At 48.0% G+C, this 20,652-nt stretch overlaps 1 protein-coding gene across 1 annotated transcript in view; it reads right to left on the bottom strand.

Annotated features, from left to right (window-relative positions):
* The window catches only part of GRIK5 (glutamate ionotropic receptor kainate type subunit 5), a 1,516,626-nt gene that overhangs the window by 1,066,092 nt on the left and 429,882 nt on the right, over positions 1-20,652 (bottom strand). Inside the window, exon 2 of the mRNA XM_085615595.1 lies at positions 18,353-18,623. The gene's annotated coding sequence lies outside the window, so the exon portion shown is untranslated. The remainder of the gene's footprint in view (positions 1-18,352; positions 18,624-20,652) is intronic.

Raw genomic sequence — 20,652 nt, 5'->3', positions numbered from 1 at the left:
GTACAATCTATGGTGCTAAAAGTAGCGATTTAAGAAGTGTGCAAAGAAAGAAGAGCTTTCGTAAGTACACGCTTCCAAGCAGTGAACAAACATTTGCAATGAGGGAGGTCTCACATTTGTGAGAGCTTGAGCTGTGGGCTTGTAGTGACAATGCCTTTTGTTTATGTGTTGTTTTTAAAACAGATGGGTAGAAGGCTTTGTCGTTTGTTGGTGCTAGTGGCCTGGGCTCTCGCGGGTGGGAGACCTATTGCATTGCAAATGCGTGCTATAAAAATGAATAAAAAGCGCTAGGGGTGATGGTCCTTACGGGCTGGCCTGACACGTGCCTGCCTTTCCCCCCGGCTTTGCCTTGCAGAGACTGCCTGCTGTAGGCCCGTCTAGATGAGCTCTCCACCAGCCCCTTCCTCACTCCCTGGCAGGTGAGATGGTGCTGGATAAAGTAATTATGTAAATAAAATAAGAATGTGCGCCCTAATCTTGGCGCAGACGCGGCAGCCTTGTCGGATCATCTTGCGCTCGAAGCTACGCCGCCACCAGCCTTGGTGCTTGACCCCAGGATGAGCAGCGAGCAGCGAAGAAACAAACGTGTTTATAAGGCTCTGCGGCTGGGAGTGCGCCTACACCAGTTGACAGGGGGCTGCAAGTGGTGAATGCACAACAAGGCGACATTGTGTCGATTGGTAGTAGCGAAGGACGGTGTGTGAACAAGGATGAAGCGTGGGGTAGCGTGTAGCTCAGTAAACAGGGAGCTGCAAGTGGTGAAGGCACAACGTGGAAACAATACAGCACTGTGTCTTTTGGAGGGACGAGCGCCAAAGACTCAGTGTGTAACAATGACTGTAAGGCTGGGGTAACGCTGACACCAGTCGACGGGGAGCAGCGAGTGACGATGCGTAAAAAAGGCGGCGCTGCGTAGATTGGTACCGGTGAAGGCCAAGGACTCAGTGTGTAAACAAGACTGTGCAGGTGGGCAAGTGCTGAGACCAGTGGATGGGGACCTGTGAGTGGCAAAGGCCCGAAGTGTAAGCAAGACTGTGTGGGAGCGGTGTGAGGAGACCAGCCGAATGGGAGCAGCGAGTGGTCAAGGCGCAACTTGAAAACAAGACCGTGACGCTGGGGGAGCCCGACACTACACAACATGGAGTTACAAGTGACTAAGGAGTAACATGTAAACAAACTTGAACAGCTGGGAAACCGCTGATACCAGTGGACGGATGGCAGTGACATATTCAACAACAATGTATGGGGCAGTCAGTGAAGTGTCAAGACCAGTGGCAGCTGGTGAATTCTCAAAGTGGTGAGCCACAAATTCATACTCCAAAATTAAAGTAGAAAATGACTATGGTGGGCAAGCATGCTCAACTTACCCTACATGAACCCACGCTTACGCCCCATCTTTACAGATCATGGACACTTTAACTTGTTTTTTAAACAAATACTGGGCAAACGGTGTATTTCCTCTGTGGATCAACGCCATTTCCAGTGGTTGCCAAGCACGTTTGAACCTCCTCAGTGATGTGATCACCTGACTGTGAAGTACTGCAGAGAGTTGAGAGAGTGAAATGGGACAGACATAGTAAAGAGGTGAGAGAGGGATACAGGAAGAGGACAGAGAAGAGACCAGAAGTAAAATTGAGCGAGATGCCCATAAGAGTAGGAAAACCACAGGGAGGACAATCAAGACAATAACATAAGAATACCACAGATGGAGCACTGGAGAGTGACACTTGGAGATATAGAAGGGAAACATAGGGCACATGAATGACACAGAGGACAGAGAGACGATTATAAAACATTGATACTAGAGAGTGTCGAGTCAGGTAAAAGGGCCCGAAGGGAAGAAGAGAAAGTGGCCGAAAAAAGAGGGTGGAAATCTGGTGAGACAGAAGAGACAACTGTAGAGGCAGAGAGGATGGTAAATGAGAAATTGGAGAGAGCATATAGCAAGGAAAATGGTACATAGATAAAGAAGAGAGCAGAATGCCAGAGTAATAAGTGGGAAAGATATAGGTAAAAGAACATGTAAAGTTACAGAAGTGCTTTGGCGAGAGGACAGATGGGAGGGAGAGGTGAAACAAAGGAAAACAAAACAACGATGAAGGGAGACACTGGGATAAGAGAGAAGCTTGGGAGAGAGTCAGGAAGCCAATGGAAGACATTGCAATGAGAAAGGTTGCAAGAGACCAGAAGTCGCGCCACGTACTCCAGGTACACGGCCCTACATGGCCAACCCTAGTGCTGCTTCGCTCGCCCCACATCTGCTCACAGTCTCTTACTTTGCTACACATTTCAGCAGGAACAGCTTTTTAAAGCCCTGTGTCTGTCATGGATCATAGTCCCAAACAAGAACCATGAAAATGTCGGTGTGAGTAACATCAAAGGTTTTAATACTATATTTTACTGGTTGTAAAAGTAAACGCAAGCAATAAGAGCGGCAACCCGAGCTAAACGTCATTATTGAAGTGATGGGCGGGATAGATTTAAGCTCTTCCACCTATCATGCATCGAACAAACATGCATTCCCTTCTCTTCAAAATGTATCTGTGGTTTGTGGTTGATACGAAAAAGGGAGAACAGAACTGGAACTTCCACTGTGGTATTTTTTTTTTTGGGGGGGGGGATTTTATATAGCGCCAACTAGACCCGAAAGTATCAGAGCGCTTTACATGAGCACCGGTTGCATTACATACAGACGGACACATTATTCATTTTTGTTAGGCACGGGGAAATTGAGTATTATGACCAGAATCACAGGATGTTTAGCGCCGTTGCCGAGACTCGAACCCAGTTCCCCAGCTCCGAGGGCGACGGCTCTAGCCGTTAGGCCACATCCTCTCCCCTGCGGAAGTCCAATGGTATTGTTTTGCCGTTGCTTGGTTTTGGCTGACGGTTGTGCCCAGAAATGTGGGTGGTGCTGGACGACCGGCGGAGCAGATCCAGCCCACGTGTGAATCGAATGAAGTTCCAGATGTTCCAGATGTACACCTGAAGGATTAGAGCAAGAGGATAAATAAGGCTGAAGTGAAAACACGAAATAGGTATGCTTCCAAGAAACATAAACATGGGACAGTGTCACAATGAACAATCTGGCTGGCTATTGGGAACGGATTCATGATTCTGTCCCACCCCCACTTTTATCTTTCTGTTCATGCGCAGATCTCTGCCCTACAGGCGGCATTTATCCAAACATATACAAACGGCTTTATAACTGAGCGCTCCTCACTGGTGAGTCGTCCATACTTGGTTGAATAGACTTTTGCATGTGGTATAAGTGAATACAACCACTATGAATGATGGGGGGTGTTGCGAAGCCCCCTTTTCATGTCGGGGGATATTGATATTTATAGCAATATCTGGACGAAAAGATTATGGCAAATGAATAGTGGGAGTGTGGATGATGATGTGTCGCCCCCCAAAAAATAAAAACAGCCCGGCTTGCAAATAACAGTACTATTCGTGTCACTGATGAGAGCAGGCACTCGTAAGTCATCGTAAGTCATCCTACATGCACTCAACAGTCCGGCTTGCAAAGAACAGTACTATTCGTGTCACTGATGAGAGTGGGCACTCGTAAGTCATCCTACATGCACACAACAGTCCGGCTTGCAAATAACAGTACTATTCGTGTCACTGATGAGAGCAGGCACTCGTAAGTCATCCTACATGCACACAACAGTCCGGCTTGCAAATAACAGTACTATTCGTGTGACTGATGAGAGTAGGCACTCGTAAGTCATCCTACATGCACTCAACAGCCCGGCTTGCAAAGAACAGTACTATTCATGTCACTGATGAGAGTGGGCACTCGTAAGACATCCTACATGCACTCAACAGTCCGGCTTGCAAATAACAGTACTATTCGTGTCACTGATGAGAGCAGGCACTCGTAAGTCATCCTACATGCACATAACAGTCCGGCTTGCAAATAACAGTACTATTCGTGTCACTGATGAGAGTGGGCACTCGTAAGTCATCCTACATGCACTCAACAGTCCGGCTTGCAAATAACAGTACTATTCGTGTCACTGATGAGAGTAGGCACTCGTAAGTCATCCTACATGCACACAACAGTCCGGCTTGCAAATAACAGTACTATTCGTGTCACTGATGAGAGTAGGCACTCGTAAGTCATCCTACATGCACTCAACAGTCCGGCTTGCAAAGAACAGTACTATTCGTGTCACTGATGAGAGTGGGCACTCGTAAGTCATCCTACATGCACTCAACAGTCCGGCTTGCAAATAACAGTACTATTCGTGTCACTGATGAGAGTAGGCACTCGTAAGTCATCCTACATGCACACAACAGTCCGGCTTGCAAAGAACAGTACTATTCGTGTCACTGATGAGAGTAGGCACTCGTAAGTCATCCTACATGCACTCAACAGTCCAGCTTGCAAAGAACAGTACTATTCGTGTCACTGATGAGAGGGGGCACTCGTAAGTCATCCTACATGCTCTCTGTCACTCATCTTTGCACTCTTGCATTCAATTTCCCGTCCACTGACTCATTCTTGTGTTCACTCTCTGACACAACTGCAATAAAGCACACTGGAATGGAACCAACACAAGATAGAGGAATACAAGCAGAAAAAAGAAAACATGCTGTTGTCTAAACTCAGCGAGCGTATGCTTGCAATAACAAAATTAAACATAGCAGCAGATGTCCATCTTACTGAGGTACTGTAAATAGACTATTGTCGTTTAAAAGTTTCAGCATGGCTGCCACACTGAGAACCAATCAGTTGGCCATCGCGGAATGGTAAAACCCGGAGACACTATGGGCTACAGCATGCAATATTGTCTCCTGGTTTGGAGAAGTGGCCAAGTTGGATGACACACCTTGCAGATAAAATAGTGGCAAGCAATCAATCCGTTAACACTGCCCGGAGAGCCGTAGCATCCACTTAAGAAACATTACAATAAAAAGAGGAGAAGCCAGTGGTGTTGCTAGGCCTTTCGCCGTCCATGGAGGCCCCTGCGTTTGCCACCCTCAGCGGCTGAATATAAGAGTGGGGGACTTGCCAATTTCTGGCTTTACCGCCCCATGACTGCCTCAGGTAGGGGGAGGGGTCGCCGCTGCCCCCAAAACATGTGCCACCTGGGGCGGACCAGACCCCCACCTCCCTTGCTATGCCACTGGGAAAAACAAAGAAATGAAAATGGAATTTTGCAAGGAGAAAACTAAAGAACTGGCCAACCAGCTTGGAATTTGAAGTACACTCATTTTCAGGTGGGAGTACACATGTGACCAGAAAATGCTGTTATTCTTAGAGCAAGAGAGCCAATAGATGAAAGGACTGAGCCATTCAGCATCCTGTGCAGTACGCTGCCATATATGGAAGCAGAGTGTAAGTGGCACTCAGACAGACCAATAGCAGAACAGTTCTGGCATTGACCCAAATGCCATCTATTTATCTATTTGGATATATATGTGTGTACATTGATATATGTATTATTTAATGTTTTTTTTATTAGAAGAGCCCGGCAGACATCTAAGAAGAGATTCTACCAAGAATTATCATAGTATCTTTTCAACATTAACAGATCCGACCTCCAGCTGCGATCATTGGCTTGTCACCATAACCATCTGAGGCCTCCACTGCGGAACTTAAGCATTCCCGCAAGGCATACAAAATTACGGTTGTCAAAGCAAAATGTTATCTCTCCTAAGAAGGCTTAAGAAGGATTCTGACAGTACAGATCTTTTATACTCACAGTTTTCAGAGGAGAAACCAGCACCAAAGCTTTGCCTACAAGGGTAATCTGTGAGATTCCATTAAACAAAATGACTGTCTGTGGGCTTTAATACAGAGTATTACCGTAATGAGATTACGATCACGCACACAATGCAGTTGTCAGAACAATATAACATTTCTATCCCTTGAGCCTAATCAGCATTACCGTAGTGGGAATTGTCTACAGGCAGTCCCTAACACCAACACCCTTGCCTTTGATGGTCATCTGTGAGATTCCTTGTAAGGCATACCTACAGGCTTTGGCGCAGTGCAACAACAACCCACCCTTCACACCTCTTGCATCTAACACATGCTTTTCTCAATAAGTAAGGAAGACCTACTTTCTTTGTCATAACGTTTCATTATAAACAGATCACACCTAAGGGATCTGACGTTATCCCAGTGAATTGATAACGTCTCTGGCCCTTACCGATGACTTCACTTTATATAGAACACAGGACCACAGAAATGTGCGCTTATAAAATTACAAATATGTGCAAAATTACAGTTGGCAAAACAACATACAACCCCTCTCAATAGAGCCCGACAAGAATCATCACAGTGAGACTCTGTTGGCAGGGTGCGTCAGAGTGGGTGACCAACACAAAACCCCTTCCCGATTGTGGTAATCTGTGGGATTACATGTAACCAAATGTCTTTGCACGTCCAGCAACATAATGGGATAACAATCTACTGTTAGAGGGATATTGGCGTTGCCATATGCTTTTCACAACATATAAGCCAGGCCAGCTGTCTCTGTGATAACTTTCTGTAATAAACAGGCAGACCGATGGCATCTGGGATAACATTTCCCCAGTGGTGCTGGAAGGAGTTTGGGAGTGGGGGTGCTGCAATCAATGTTACATCACTGAAGCCATAGGGATTGTGAAAAATCCAAATGCCACACAAAGAATAAGCGTGGTAAATTTACCGCACCCAGGCAGCAGGAGAGCGGGAAGGATGGTATGGCAGTGCACTGGCATGTACAGGCGGCACACTGCCCACTGAAATGACCCCAACAGTTGCACAGACAGGAAGGTTTACTGAGAACACTATAGAGGGCACGAACAATGGACAATGTGTGCGGTGTCAGCGAATATTTACTATTTGCGCAACACCAAGTAAAGAGTTTTAATTGTACTAAAATATCTGCTTCCATCACACTACATAACTACAAAACAAATTGATTGCTTTGTATTTTCCAAACTGGTGATATATTTTAAAATGCTTGCACAGTTCAGTTACAGGTGTATATATTGTGTTGTGAGTTGTGAAAAATAGACATCCAGCAACCTTTCCTTTCACACTCCCTGCATCCCAGCAGGATTGTCTCATAGTTTATAGTTCACTTGAACAAATCCTCTCAATTTACAAAAGGAAAAGGAAACTCAATCTCATGTGACACAGCAGCAATTTGTCAGAAGACACAGCCTGACATTTGACCCTCTTTGAACACACAGCAAATGAGCCAAGATAAACATGACATGTAAAGGCAGTGTTATGGGTCATTCCCCCTCACAACCCCAGCGTGGTCATTTTAGGGGTGCTGCAGCTACCCCAGCACCCGGCCCCTCTACTTCTGGCGCCTACGCATTTCCCTGCACACGAATCAAGTCTATAGTCCTTCTCATTGGCTTGTCATCATAACCCACCCAGGCCTGCTGTTCTTAGCATCAGCGTTCCCACTAGACATGCACCAGGCATACCGCCACTAAATTGGAAATCTGTATAAAATGACATTTAGAAAAGCAAACTACTTTCGCGCAAGACAGGGCTCCATCACAACCCACACTTGATGACTGTTTACTTTGACATATGCTTTTCACAATAAATATATCAGACCTCGTGCCTTTATTGCAGCATTTCATAATAAACAGGTCTGGCCTAGAGCCATGGGCATTGTCTGAAACCATAACTAACTCAGTATTGCTGTACTGCGTATAAGCCTTACCACAATTCAAAAAATGCGACACCAGCACTCGTTTCATTGGAAGTGCACACATCCGGCCCAATCAAGCCCTGTACTCAGGGGCCAGCATGTGGGTGGAGTCTAAGGCCCTCCCTCAGTGGAACATGGAAAGCTTGTTTTGTTGATCACATAAAGGATGGCAACAGTCGCTCTGTCAAGCCATGTAGATGAATGTAGACCTGGGCATCCCAGACTGTTCTCTAACACAAAACCGAGCTAAGAAGCCTACAGTTAATGATGGAAGGGGGATACTGGGCGTGCAATGCACTCCTGCCCTCCTCCCATCTGTGCTGCTGCCAGAGAAAACTGCACATCGTAAATGAACTCGTTTTCTAATAGACTTTACGAGCATTACCATGTCATGTGTGCACTCCTGAAAGTTCAAGCTTAAGCAGACATTCTGCTACTGGCAGCTGAATACATAGACAACATTATCACAGCTGCGTGGATAGGAAGCCAGATCTAAAAGGGAGCAGCCGGTAGTTAATTGCAACTCCTGAGCCCTCCAAAAAAGAAGAAAAAACATTGCATTTAAAAGCAACACAACGGGGAGGCATGTGGGAACAGCGGAGGATCGTGTGAGGCATGTGGGAACAGCGGAGGATCATGTGAGGCATGTGGGAACAGCGGAGGATCATGTGAGGCATGTGGGAACAGCGGAGGATCGTGTGAGGCATGGAGGAACAGCGCAGGATCGTGTGAGGCATGTGGGAACAGCGGAGGATCATGTGAGGCATGTGGGAACAGCGGAGGATCATGTGAGGCATGTGGGAACAGCGGAGGATCATGTGAGGCATGTGGGAACAGCGGAGGATCGTGTGAGGCATGTGGGAACAGCGGAGGATCGTGTGAGGCATGGAGGAACAAGTCAATGCTTCTGGATGGCAGTAACAGTGTGGAGGCGGGGGTTCAACGGTGGAGATGGGGCTTGAGTTTTGTGGCACTGATTAGAGTAGAGCGTCATAGAGTGGAGTGTAATAAAGTGCAGTAGAGTGGAGAAGAGTGGAATCGAGTAGCGTAGAGTGTCAGAGTGGAGTGGTGCAGAGTACCATAGAGTGGAGAAAACTATAGTGAAGTAAAGTATAGTGTCATGGAGTGGAGGGGCATAGAATTGAGGCACATAGAGTGAAGTAAAGTGTCATGGAGTAGAGTGGTGTGGTATAGAGTGGAGTGGCATAGAGTGGAGTGGCATAGCGCAGAGTGAAGTGTCATAGATGTGAGTGGACTCAGTAAAGAGTGGCGTGAAGTGTAGTAGAGTGTCATAGAGTGGAGTGTAATAAAGTGCAGTAGAGTGTAGAAGAGTGTAATCGAGTGGAGTAGAGTGTCAGGGTGGAGTGGTGCAGAGTGTCATAGAGTGGAGAAAACTATAGTGGAGTAAAGTAGAGTGTCGTGGAGGGGCATAGAATTGAGGAGCATAGAGTGGAGTAAAGTGTCATGGAGTAGAGTGGTGTGGTATAGAGTGGAGTGGCATAGCGCAGAGTGAAGTGTCATAGAGGTGAGTGGACTCAGCATAGAGTGGCGTGAAGTGTATTAGAGTGTCCTAGATTGGAGTTTAATAAAGTGGAGTAGAGTGGAGAAGAGTGTAATCGAGTGGAGTAGAGTGTCATAGTGGAGTGGTGCAGAGTGTCATAGAGTGGAGAAAACTATAGTGGAGGAAAGTAGAGTGTCAGGGAGTGGAGGGGCATAGAATTGAGGAGCATAGAGTGGAGTAAAGTGTCATGGAGTGGAGTGGTGTGGTATAGAGTGGAGTGGTATAGAGTGGAGTGGCACAGGGCAGAGTGAAGTTTCATAGAGGTGAGTGGACTCAGCATAGAGTGGCGTGGAGTGTAGTAGAGTGTCATAGATCGGAGTTTAATAAAGTGGAGTAGAGTGGAGAAGAGTGGAATCGAGTGGAGTAGAGTGTCAGAGTGGAGTGGTGCAGAGTGCCATAGAGTGGAGAAAACTAGAGTGGAGTAAAGGAGAGTGTCATGGAGTGGAGGAGCATAGAATTGAGGGGCATAGAGTGGAGTAAAGTGTCATGGAGTAGAGTGGTGTGGTATAGAGTGGAGTGGCATAGCGCAGAGTGAAGTGTCATAGAGGTGAGTGGACTCAGCATAGAGTGACGTGGAGTGTAGTAGAGTGTCATAGATCGGAGTTTAATACAGTGGAGAAGAGTGGAATCGAGTGGAGTAGAGTGTCAGAGTGGAGTGGTGCAGAGTACCATAGAGTGGAGAAAACTATAGTGAAGTAATGTAGAGTGTCATGGAATGGAGGGGCATAGAATTGAGGCACATAGAGTGAAGTAAAGTGTCATGGAGTAGAGTGGTGTGGTATAGAGTAGAGTGGCATAGAGTGGAGTGGCATAGAGTGGAGTGGACTTAGCATAGAGTGGCGTAGAGTGTAGTAGAGTGGCATAGGTGTTGTGGAGTGTTACAGAGTGGAATGTTGTAGAGTGGAGTACAGGGGTCTAGAGTAAAGTGGTACTGGAGTGGAGTTTGGTGTGGTGGAGTAGAGTGTTGTGGCATAGAGTGGACTTTCGTAGAGTAGAGTGTTGTAGAGTGGAGTGGCTTAAAGGGGAGTCTGCATGGTGTGTTAGTGCACTGACATTATAGACCAAACATTTTCAATTGAATGACCATCACATTTACACATACAGTTTTACTGAAAAAACTATAGAGCGCACAAACCATAACGTATGGAAATGGCATCACCTAATGTATTAATTTGTTTTGATCGTATTTGTTTCCACCACACACCCACATTTTTTTTAAAGTGTTTTATTTGTGCTTTCCTGATTCTGATCTATTCTGAAATATTTGAACAGTTCATTTACAGACATTTAAATTTCGTTGTGTGCTAGAAAAAAACATATTCTTTCTCAGTGCCTGGCAAGATTGTCACATAAATACTCTGACTTTGAATTCAGAAAAGAAAAGTAAACATCGAACTTTGACCTCTGTCTTTGAACATACAGCGAATGTGACAAGATAGGAACATAATATAAAGGCCTGTATACAGAAAGCAAGGGCACATCGCAGAATACAAGGAACGCTGGTGAACCAGCTTTGCGCCAGAGGAAGGATAGAGACATGCTGAACAGCCTAAAACAAACAAAGACAGCACATAGAAAGCAAGCAAATGTGAGTTACAAACCACAAAGCCATGGTGAGCTGTGGGTGAAATGCATTCCCACGGAAGCTTTCTGAATGCCAACAAGAGATCTTTTCGCAGCCAGACACCTGTGCTCTCTGGTAGACTTCGACCTACAAAGGATTCTACGCAACAGTGCAAACATATTTTGCTGCTGCTGAAGCCTGTGAGCAGGCCACCGTAGCGTGGTATATGTGCACCGTCTATTCCCAATCAATGGACGCTGCACCTTTAGGACGGGACTTCTCTCCAAAATGCTCTTGAATCCAGGCACGGTGCATCCATTGGGGCGTTGGAGCGTAGCCCCCCCCCCCCCCGCCCGCAGCTCCCTCAGCGTCTCTGAACTTAAGTAAACTGAATCAGTTTACTTAAGTTCAAAGACACTAAGGGAGAACTGACAATCATGTCAGTCAGCATGATGTCGGACCGCCCACTCCCTTCAGAGTCTGAAGGGGGTGGGCGGTCCGGCATCATGTTGACTGACATAATTGTCAGACCAGGGGCAGCAGGCAGCAGCACAAGTGCGCATGAGTGGGGAAGGTCGGCACATTTTTCAGCCGTGCCCAGTCATGCGCACTAGTGTCTGCTCTGGCTGGCGCATGCCCATTAGGAGAGCGAGGGTTGAGCAAAGGCTCAAACCTCAGTCTCGTAATGGGCAGGTGGTCAAGTAGTAACCGTGGGATTGGCTGAGAGGGGTTGCAAGTCCACTCCAGTGCCGTTTGTGAAGGGGGCAGAGGTGGCGCGGACCGGCTGTGAGGTAAGTTTTCTGTTTTATATTTAATTCCCTGGCCCCCACCCCCGCACGACCCCTACCCCCCCGAGCCGCGACTGGGTATTTCAATGTCTTTACACCCGGGCAGCTCGTCTTATATTGCTTGTATGTACCGTTAGAGTATTGCTGATTGTTAGTAATCTAATTCGAGAATGTGTGTATTTTCTTGGCATAATAAAAAGAATACAGAAATAACTTGTAATCAAAACAAAGCAAAAGGACATGGAGACATTTGACCGAGATCAAACTGTATTTAATAAAAAGAGACCTCAATGCTAGAACAAGGGTCTCCCGTCTACACTACTGGCCCCACCTTCTCCTTTAAACATGCAAAGTAGTGATTTGTCTGTGAGGGTCCGAGAGCTCCGTGCAGGGGCAGAAGGTCAGATAATGGGACCCTCCTGACCAAATCAGAAAGTTCCGCGAGCACAGAAACGAGTTCTATGGTTAGGTCGCCCCGGCTTTTTGTCTGTCCATGAATCGCACTTTTCTGCTCCACGTTTATGATTCATTCATGCCCACAATCCCAGTCTTACTCTTTGTCACAGAAACACTGCCCACGCACACCCTAACTAACATTTCACAATAAAGCATGCCAAGGGCGCGAGCTCGCTGCTCGTTTCCGTTTATCCTTCTCTGGCATGGATTCCCAGACCAGGGTTAGTTTTGTGTGTGTGCTGGCCCTTAAGTGGGCATTTGTTATTTTTATCTTGTGATCTCTGTATTGCATACCAGCAAACCTCTCCCTCTGCCCGTTCCCTCAATGGCCCAGCTTGGCTTCACTCTGCATCAGAGATTTGTTCCCTCCCACTTCAAAATCGAGGAGTGTGAGGCATGCAAATAGCTCTGCCTCTGCTGTATGTGGGATAGAAGTGTTGTGACATCGCCAACATACTGGGTCCAATAAAGCATTTCACAAGTCACCACAATTGTTTACGTATTTTCATATACCGAAGGAATAGCGGGAAGAAGTGCGGCGCCGCGGCCGCGGCCGGGGCAACTGACATTGGAATATGGGGCTCAAGGTTCGATCCCCGGCACCGGCGGCAGGTCAGCCGAGCACCATGTGACTCTTGGCAAACGCTTGCTTAATCTTCCCGACAGCCCCCAGCGCCGGGATTCCTTCGGGTAGCTGTTCGCGCTTTACAAATACTGGATTTACATTTATTTCCTGAAATCCGCATGTTTGATTATTTATCAAAAACCAGCCAATTACTTTAAAGTTAGTCATAGGAGTTGGCGGTTAGCGATAGTTTTTCCAAAAATAGCCGTACAGTTTGCCTCAATCTAGTCGCAGAGGCCGTAGTTGAAACCACTCAAAATCACAGAAACATTCTCGGTTGTTGTAGCTTGGGAACCTCGGCAAGTTGGAGTGTCACCAGGCACACCCGCTGCCCTGATCGATCAGAGATCCGAAGCTCGGTTGCCCTGGCTACTCTTGTGAACCATTCCACTCAGGAGCCATTCCTCCTTACATTTTAGAATAAGTTATCAGTGCATGTTTTCACTATGACTCACCTTCATCATGGCCGCTACAGTTTACCTAACTTAGCCGATCTTGATAGTTTTGTCAAAAGACTCCGCCTTCTTGGCTCGGCACAACGGAAATCACAGGAGAAATGCAACATGGCAGCCCCGGTCCAGGTCCAAAGAGCAGGATTTGGGAAGAAGTCAAAAAATCCCCACAGGCATAGGTGTGGCATGTACAAGGGAAGTGTATGATTGTAATAGTGTCAGTGGCCTGCACCTGTATTCCCTAACCCTATGAGCGTGGAATGCTTGCGTCACAGGACATCTGCAGGCCTGCAGTTTGCATGAATGTGAAATTTCACTTTTACAGTTGTTTTATTTTTGCCTCTTGGAAAACAACTTTCCAGGCGAGCACCTTCCTTATCTTAAATCACATTGAGGAAATGGGATGTTCCCCGGCCTGTTTCACTCTCTCAACATCACTTCGCGGCTGGTTCTGCAAGGTGTATGTTTAGAAGTGCAAAGAGATGTAGAGAAGGTATTGCAAATGTCTGTACATTGCCACAAAATTACAACTCAGTGAGTGTTTACTTCATCCCATGACCATTCACTGATACTCCTTTAGAACCATTGACTTCCCTGCTCCGCAGTGTCACAGCTACAAAGAACTCTGTCCTCTTGCTTGAACTTGCTTCCTGCTTCCTCAAATTTGCTTGAAAATGCACCATTTATCCACTCTCTTTTCAAAATTTTCTCGGAGGGGGGAACCTCCCCGAACCCCCGCAAGTTGTTTGGGCACGCTCACTGCGCACACACACCACACTGCAGTACGGCAATAATTTTACGCCCACCACTTTTAAATGTCACCAGCCACCACTGCTTGGATCAATGAACATTTTTTCATAGCTACAAGTATTGAGATTTCCATGCCATTGGTTTGTATAACATTCCCCCCAAGCTGTTGGGCGTGGCTGGGCGGGTGGTGTAGAGTGTCCAGTCTGTCACTGTCGGATCCTTTAATGTTGGATAAATGACTGCAGGGGAGGGGCGCGGTCTGGGCTGGGGTCTGAGGGTTCGGTTTATTCCTCTTTGGAGGTGAAGGGCTTGGTATTAAAGATGGTTTGTGATGAAGCAGGCGCGTTCCCACAAATGTTTCAATAATGCAGCTATGGCCTCACAGGCAAAGGTGTATGAATATGGCATTATTTCAACCCAGTAAAACTGTGATGACATGCAGCATTCCCTTTTAAAAGATCTGCGAGCCTCGTGCATGTGTTAGTTAGAGGGTAGGATCCCCCAGTGGAGGCTGGTGAGCTATAAAAGTGGTGAGGTGCAATACATGCCAGGAGTTCTCCCCTTTTTTTCCTTCTAATTTTGCCTTGAATTTGCCCACATATTAAGAATCCCCTTCATTGTGCCAATGCCAGAATTATGTTATGGGCTACCCCCTTATGCCAAGCATTACGTACAATATTCCACTTCCAGAATTGTGCCGCTCGCATTGTCAAAATACCATGGACGTCAATATTCACGTCTAGTATTTCAGAGACAGCATTTTATCATGCTTTGCTGCCTCAGTCTGGCCACTCATCCCCCCATATGCCACGGCTGCCATCTCTAAGGCAAAGACTTGCCCCCAGTATGCCAGCACCAGCCTTTTGCCACTGGTGTCCCTTTATTTCAAGTACTTCTTGCATTATTCAAGGGTCTGTATTTTGCCTCGGGTGCTCTCCCTCATGTCTTGGGCGCCCTCCCTCATGCCAAGAACTACCCCCACTGTCCCAGCGAAAGCATTTTGCCACAGGTGCCCCATGCCAAGAAGTTCCTTTACAATGCAAGTGCCACCGTTTTCCCAACGCGCAATGCCAAGAATTACTTCCAGTATCACGGCCTGCATAGTGCCACGAGTGTCCTTTCTTGTGTTGTGAACTATCTCCAGTGTGCCCTTGGCTGAGCAGCGGCACGTTACCCCGGGTGCCACCCTAAGCCCAGGATTATATTGAGTATGCGGCAGCCAGCGGCAGACTCACAATCATAAACACGCAATCAAACACACTTTTTCTCACTCGCACTCTTTCACTCATACTCACTCTCTCTCACAATCGCTCCCCCCCTCTCTCATTGTAACTCACACTCTCCCACTCATACTCACTCCAATTCGCAGTTACTCTTACACAAACACACTCATACTCACTGGTTCTCACTCTCACTTACAAACACACACACTCACCCTTTCACACTCAGTAAATGGGCCTTGGTGCCCAGAGCGAGTATTTGGCTACGGTCCGAGAGAAAAGAGTTGAGCAGATCCCATGCTTTCCGCCGAATCCCACCTTGCCTTAAACGATCCATCAGAAGCCCATGATGGACCGTATCGAACGCGGCCGATAGGTCCAGAAGGATCAGAGCAGCTCTGCCTCCCCGATCCACTGCCAACCTAATTTCCTCCGTGGCCTTGATCAGGGCAGATTCAGTGCTATGCCCTTCCCTGAAGCCGTACTGAGATGAGTCAAGCAAAAGGGAATTCTTCAGAAAGGCACTGAGTTGCTTATTCATTGCCTTTTCAACCAGCTTGGCTGGAAGAGGCAGGCGGGAAATGGGCCGGAAATTGTTCGGATCCAGAGGGTCCAGGCTCGTTTTTTTTTAGTAACGGTAGGATGGAGGCCTCCTTCCATATCTTTGGGAATTGGCCTCCTTCAAACATCTCATTAAAAATATGGATGAGATAGCAGGCAATTGGGACCAGGGCCAATTTAATGATTTTCAAAGGGCAGGGATCCAGGGGGGAACTGGATTTAGCATTGGCTAGTAATTCCGATGTGTCCTGCAGGGTTAATGACCTGAAAGACTCCAGAGTTCCAGCCGACGTGACCCTGTCTCCCCCTTCTGACTCAGTCTCCCGTCCAGTCCTTATCGAATCACAAAGGCTAGTGAAGATATTGTTGACTTAATAAAGCAATCTGTTCACAGAGTTCTGTGCCAGACTGGACGGGGGCAGGTCTGACAGAGGACAGATTGGTAATCGTGTGAGAAAAGCTCTTTGGCCCAATTTTTTGCCGCCTCAATTTGAGCTGCATAAAACTTCTGTTTGGCCAAATGCAACATTTGTTTATCCGTGACCATGCTAGCTTGGTATGTCGTCTTCTCGTTGTCAAGATAGCCCTTCCTCCAATTCCGCTCCAGTCTTTTGCATATGCATTTTTGCAATTTTAATTCCTTCGAGTACCAAGGGGCTGAAGGTACAATTCTTTTAGGTACGACCAATTTAGGCGGTGCAAGGTCTTTACATGCCTGCGTAAGCCATCTAGTATACGAGGAGGCAGCCTCCTCAATACCACCGGAAATGGACTTGATAGAAGCTGTTAATACCCTAGACAGGGTCTCAGCTTCCACCCTATTCCACGCTCTGATTTCCATCTGATCCCGTGGGTCCCTTCCTTTGGGCTTGTGGGGTTTAACAGCAAGATTGAAAAAAACCCCAGCATGATCTGACCAAGCCAAAGGCAAAAGGCCCGTGAAGGATAGCTCAGGAAGGTTGGAAAAAACCCCGTCCAAGGTATGCCCAGCTTGGTGCGAGGAACCTGTTACTTGCTGGGAAAGCTCTGCGGCTTCCATTAGATCCAATAGGCGGGCCGTTACCGGGTCGTCTGCACGTTCCAGGTGGAAATTAAAATCGCCAAGTATAGTATAGGAATTGCCCAGCAAGGCATCCTCCAAGAGGTTTCCCAACGAAGGGATAAAAGAGGGTCTAGCGCCGGGAGGTCTGTATATTAAAATGCCCTTGAACGCAAAATGGTCTGTTAGCCTCAGATTAAACGCGAGTGCCTCACATGCGGGCTGATTGACCGCTTTGCATGTTCCCTGAATCGAACTATGATAGATGATAGCTAGACCACCTCCCTTGTTGTCCAGCCTGTTGAGCACCTCACAATGGAAACCGGGGGAGGGTAGCTTTAACTAGATCAGGCCCGGACGCCTCGTCCGTCCAGGTTTCTGTGATAAAAGCAATCTTAATGCCTTGGTCAATCAGTAAATTGGCGCATTCAGTGCTATGTTTCACCAGTGATCTGGCATTGATGAGAATGCAGCTGAACTTCTCAACAGAACCTCTGGCTAAACGGCCAACATCCTTCAGCGATCTGATGGGTTCAGATAACAGTTGGGGGAGCGGCATTCTACAGATAGGGCAGGATCCTAATGGAAAGCTATTTCTCGCCTCGGCCAAGAATCGGCCACAGGCTGCGTGTCTTCCCCCGGCATTTAGCTCCATTAACGCTTCTCTGGTGTAAAGGTGTTTCTTAAGCGTAACTGGTATCCCTTGGCTAGGGGTTTGGGCGCTGAGCGCGACCCGAGCGCGGACGGGCGCAGACGGGCTTGCCTTAGGCGCACCTTCGGTGCGCCAGCGGTGCGGTCGCGCCAGCGCCCCGCAAATAGGCAGGCGTCCGCTCAACTAGACTGCCAACCTGTTCACCCCTCAAAGATGGCTGCCGCCGCCCGAGAGACCCTGCTCCACAGGAAACCATCTGCTCGGGTCCGGACCAGCGCCAGGTGAGGAGGGAGAACCAGCTATTAGGCAGTTTGTGTAAAAATAATGTGCAAGGGTAAAGTTACATTAGCCTCAAAATATTAAAATATCTCGGGAACAGTTAGCAACCGAGCCTGTGTGCAAAAATAGGAAAGTTTAAAATAATAAAATCAGCAGCGCTGAAAATAAAATAAGTGCGCAATGCCTGTTTGTCCGGCCCTCTCGGTTCGCCCAAACCAGTCATGCGCACTTTCCCTGTTCTCTATGCAGGCTGCATTAAAGCCTGCATGGAGAACAAGCCCAGGCTCCCATTCCCTGGTTGAAAGTTGAGACTTTAGCAGCAGAGGCAGGGGGCAGAAAGTGGTGCCTCACAGGAGGTGGGCTGTGCCCGAAGCCCCTGATAAGGAGCCGCTACAGCTCTCAGGCCTGGACAACAAACGTCATTCCAGAGCTTTATAGCCCTGATTCCAAGATTATTCAGATCCATTCACAAGAAGGCGTTTGCGCAGGACCAGAATTCCGAGTACTGCCGTAATTATCACACCACAATCATTTTTCCATTGACAAATTATGTATGTATGTATGTATATGGTATTTCTATAGCACAAACCTAGCCAAAAGGGAGAGGAGCGATGCACAAGCACACAAAAACCGTAAAGTCAACGAGCGGCAGGAGAGAAAGCGGAGTTGTGGAGCGTTAACACATTGTGCTGTTTGAGCTCTATAAAGAGGCGCGTCTTCCGCTCTTACCTAAATCGGAGCAGCGTCGGGCGGTCCTGAAGGATACAGGGATGCTGGGAGCAGCGTTGGGCGGTCCTGATGGATACAGGGATGCTGGGAGCAGCGTTGGGCGGTCCTGATGGATACAGGGATGCTGGGAGCAGCGTTGGGCGGTCCTGATGGATACAGGGATGCTGGGAGCAGCGTCGGGAGGTCCTGATTTTCCTTTTACACTTCTTGGTCTGCAGGCAGCGGGGCCCTGGCTGCGGGGGCCGAGGCCCGCCAGAGACGGTGAGCTTGTCTGTAAGATAAGAGATATAGATGGTGGTGAGTTTAATAGAAATAACCTGAGAAAGTAATCATGAAAAGCGACTGGAAAAAAGGCAAAGCCTATGGAGTTTGGTGTAAACACTTTGAAATAGGAGGTGGTCAGGGTGCTATTTATTGGCTGTAGTGCGCTGTGCGCACACTCGGCTCCTCGCTGCTCTGAGCCGGGGCCTATACGGCATCCCAAGAGTAAGGGCACCTTCATAGACTGACTCCCCCGCTCATTGGCATACTGGGAACACCCCCCCCCCATACCCATGGAGCTGAGATGCCCCCACAAATCTCAAACACCTGGAACCAGTCACAACAAGCATTGGCAAATCCAACTGATCTTGCGTTGGCTGCCTGCCTTTCGGCTTTGTCAGTACTTGCTTTTTTACTTTGATTTTGTGAAACTTTGTTATCAAGGGAACAACCAGGCCCACACTCATAGAAGTAAACATGGCTAAAAGCAAACAATCCTTTTTGGGTCTCAAAAAGCAGACATTGGCACAGTAGTTCCTGCCACCACTTTGTGTGCGATTCTGTTCCTTGTGACAGAGCAGGGTGCCGTCATTCACAGTGGAGTCAGTCGCTGAAGTGTGCTGGGCCAGGGCCCCATGCTGTATACCGTAGTATGACACAAACCCAGACCAATGGAGGAGGGGGGCAGCTGGAAGTCCCTAGATGTAAGAATATTACATTTCAGAAAAATCAAAAGGTCTTGCCTGGTGCCAGGCCTAACACTGCACACATCTGGATGGCAGTTCAGGGACTAAAGGACCCATTCACAAAAGTAATCTGAGACAAAATCCTAACTTTTCCACTTTCGGTATTCACAAAAGGCATTTAGGAAACTTTGCTACTCCTAAATGCCTTTTGTGAATACCGAAAGTAGTACACATGAGATTTTGTCTCAGATTACTTTTGTGAATCGAGCTCTAAATTCATTCTCTAGTAGTCTTGCTTTCTGCATATTCATGACATGGAACCACAAGTCCCAGCATGCAACAAAAGCCTTGACCGGTTCCACAAGTGAAACGGGGCTCATGGCAGACATGCTTGACCTGCCGGACGCTTCCCTGCTGCCTGCTTAATCTACCTGCTCTGCCTGTTTGCCCCACCCCTGCTGCCTGCTTAATCTGCCCGCTCTGCCTGCTTGCCCCCATCCCTGTTGCCTGCTTAATCTGCCCGCTCTGCCTGCTTTCCCCCATCCCTGCTGCCTGCTTGATCTGCCCGCTCTGCCTGCTTGCCCCATCCCTGCTGCCTGCTGGATCTGTCCGCTCTGCCTGCTTGCCCCCATCCCTGCTGCCTGCCTGCTAACACAGGCCTGCCTCATTAGCTCCAGCTCTCCTAATAGCCAAGACAAAGGCGCCCGCTCACCTTGTCCTGTTTCATTAGCATCAGCCCTCAGCTGAGCAGGCAGTCACACTCTGCAGCCTCTCCCGAGGTCAGAGGTCACCGCCTGCGTACGAGAATGACAGAGTGAGGGGGGAAATCCATCAGACAGGCAGCACATGGCGAGCACACTACTGCAGGTACAGGGCAGGAAAAAATGGCAGCACAGAAACAGTACAAGAGCGCGCTGCAGCATCCTGAGCATAGAGCAAAGGGGGCCCCAGCTACAGCACGCAGAAAGATACACAAAGGGTGGCGCTGCACATGCTACAGCACGCAGGAAGATACACAAAGGGTGGCGCTGCACCAGCTACAGCACGCAGAAAGATACACAAAGGGTGGCGCTGCACCAGCTACAGCACGCAGAAAGATACACAAAGGGTGGCGCTGCACCAGCTACAGCACGCAGAAACATACACAAAGGGTGGCGCTGCACCAGCTACAGCACGCAGAAAGATACACAAAGGGTGGCGCTGCACCAGCTACGGCACGCAGAAAGATACACAAAGGGTGGCGCTGCACCAGCTACAGCACGCAGAAAGATACACAAAGGGTGGCGCTGCACATGCTACAGCACGCAGGAAGATACACAAAGGGTGGTGCTGCACCAGCTACAGCACGCAGAA

This window comes from Triturus cristatus, chromosome 7, assembly GCF_964204655.1.
Source record: "Triturus cristatus chromosome 7, aTriCri1.1, whole genome shotgun sequence".
In the NCBI taxonomy this organism is placed as follows: Eukaryota; Metazoa; Chordata; class Amphibia; order Caudata; family Salamandridae; genus Triturus; species Triturus cristatus.
Note: the sequence above shows the minus strand (reverse complement) of the source record. Positions and strands in the feature narration are given on the sequence as shown.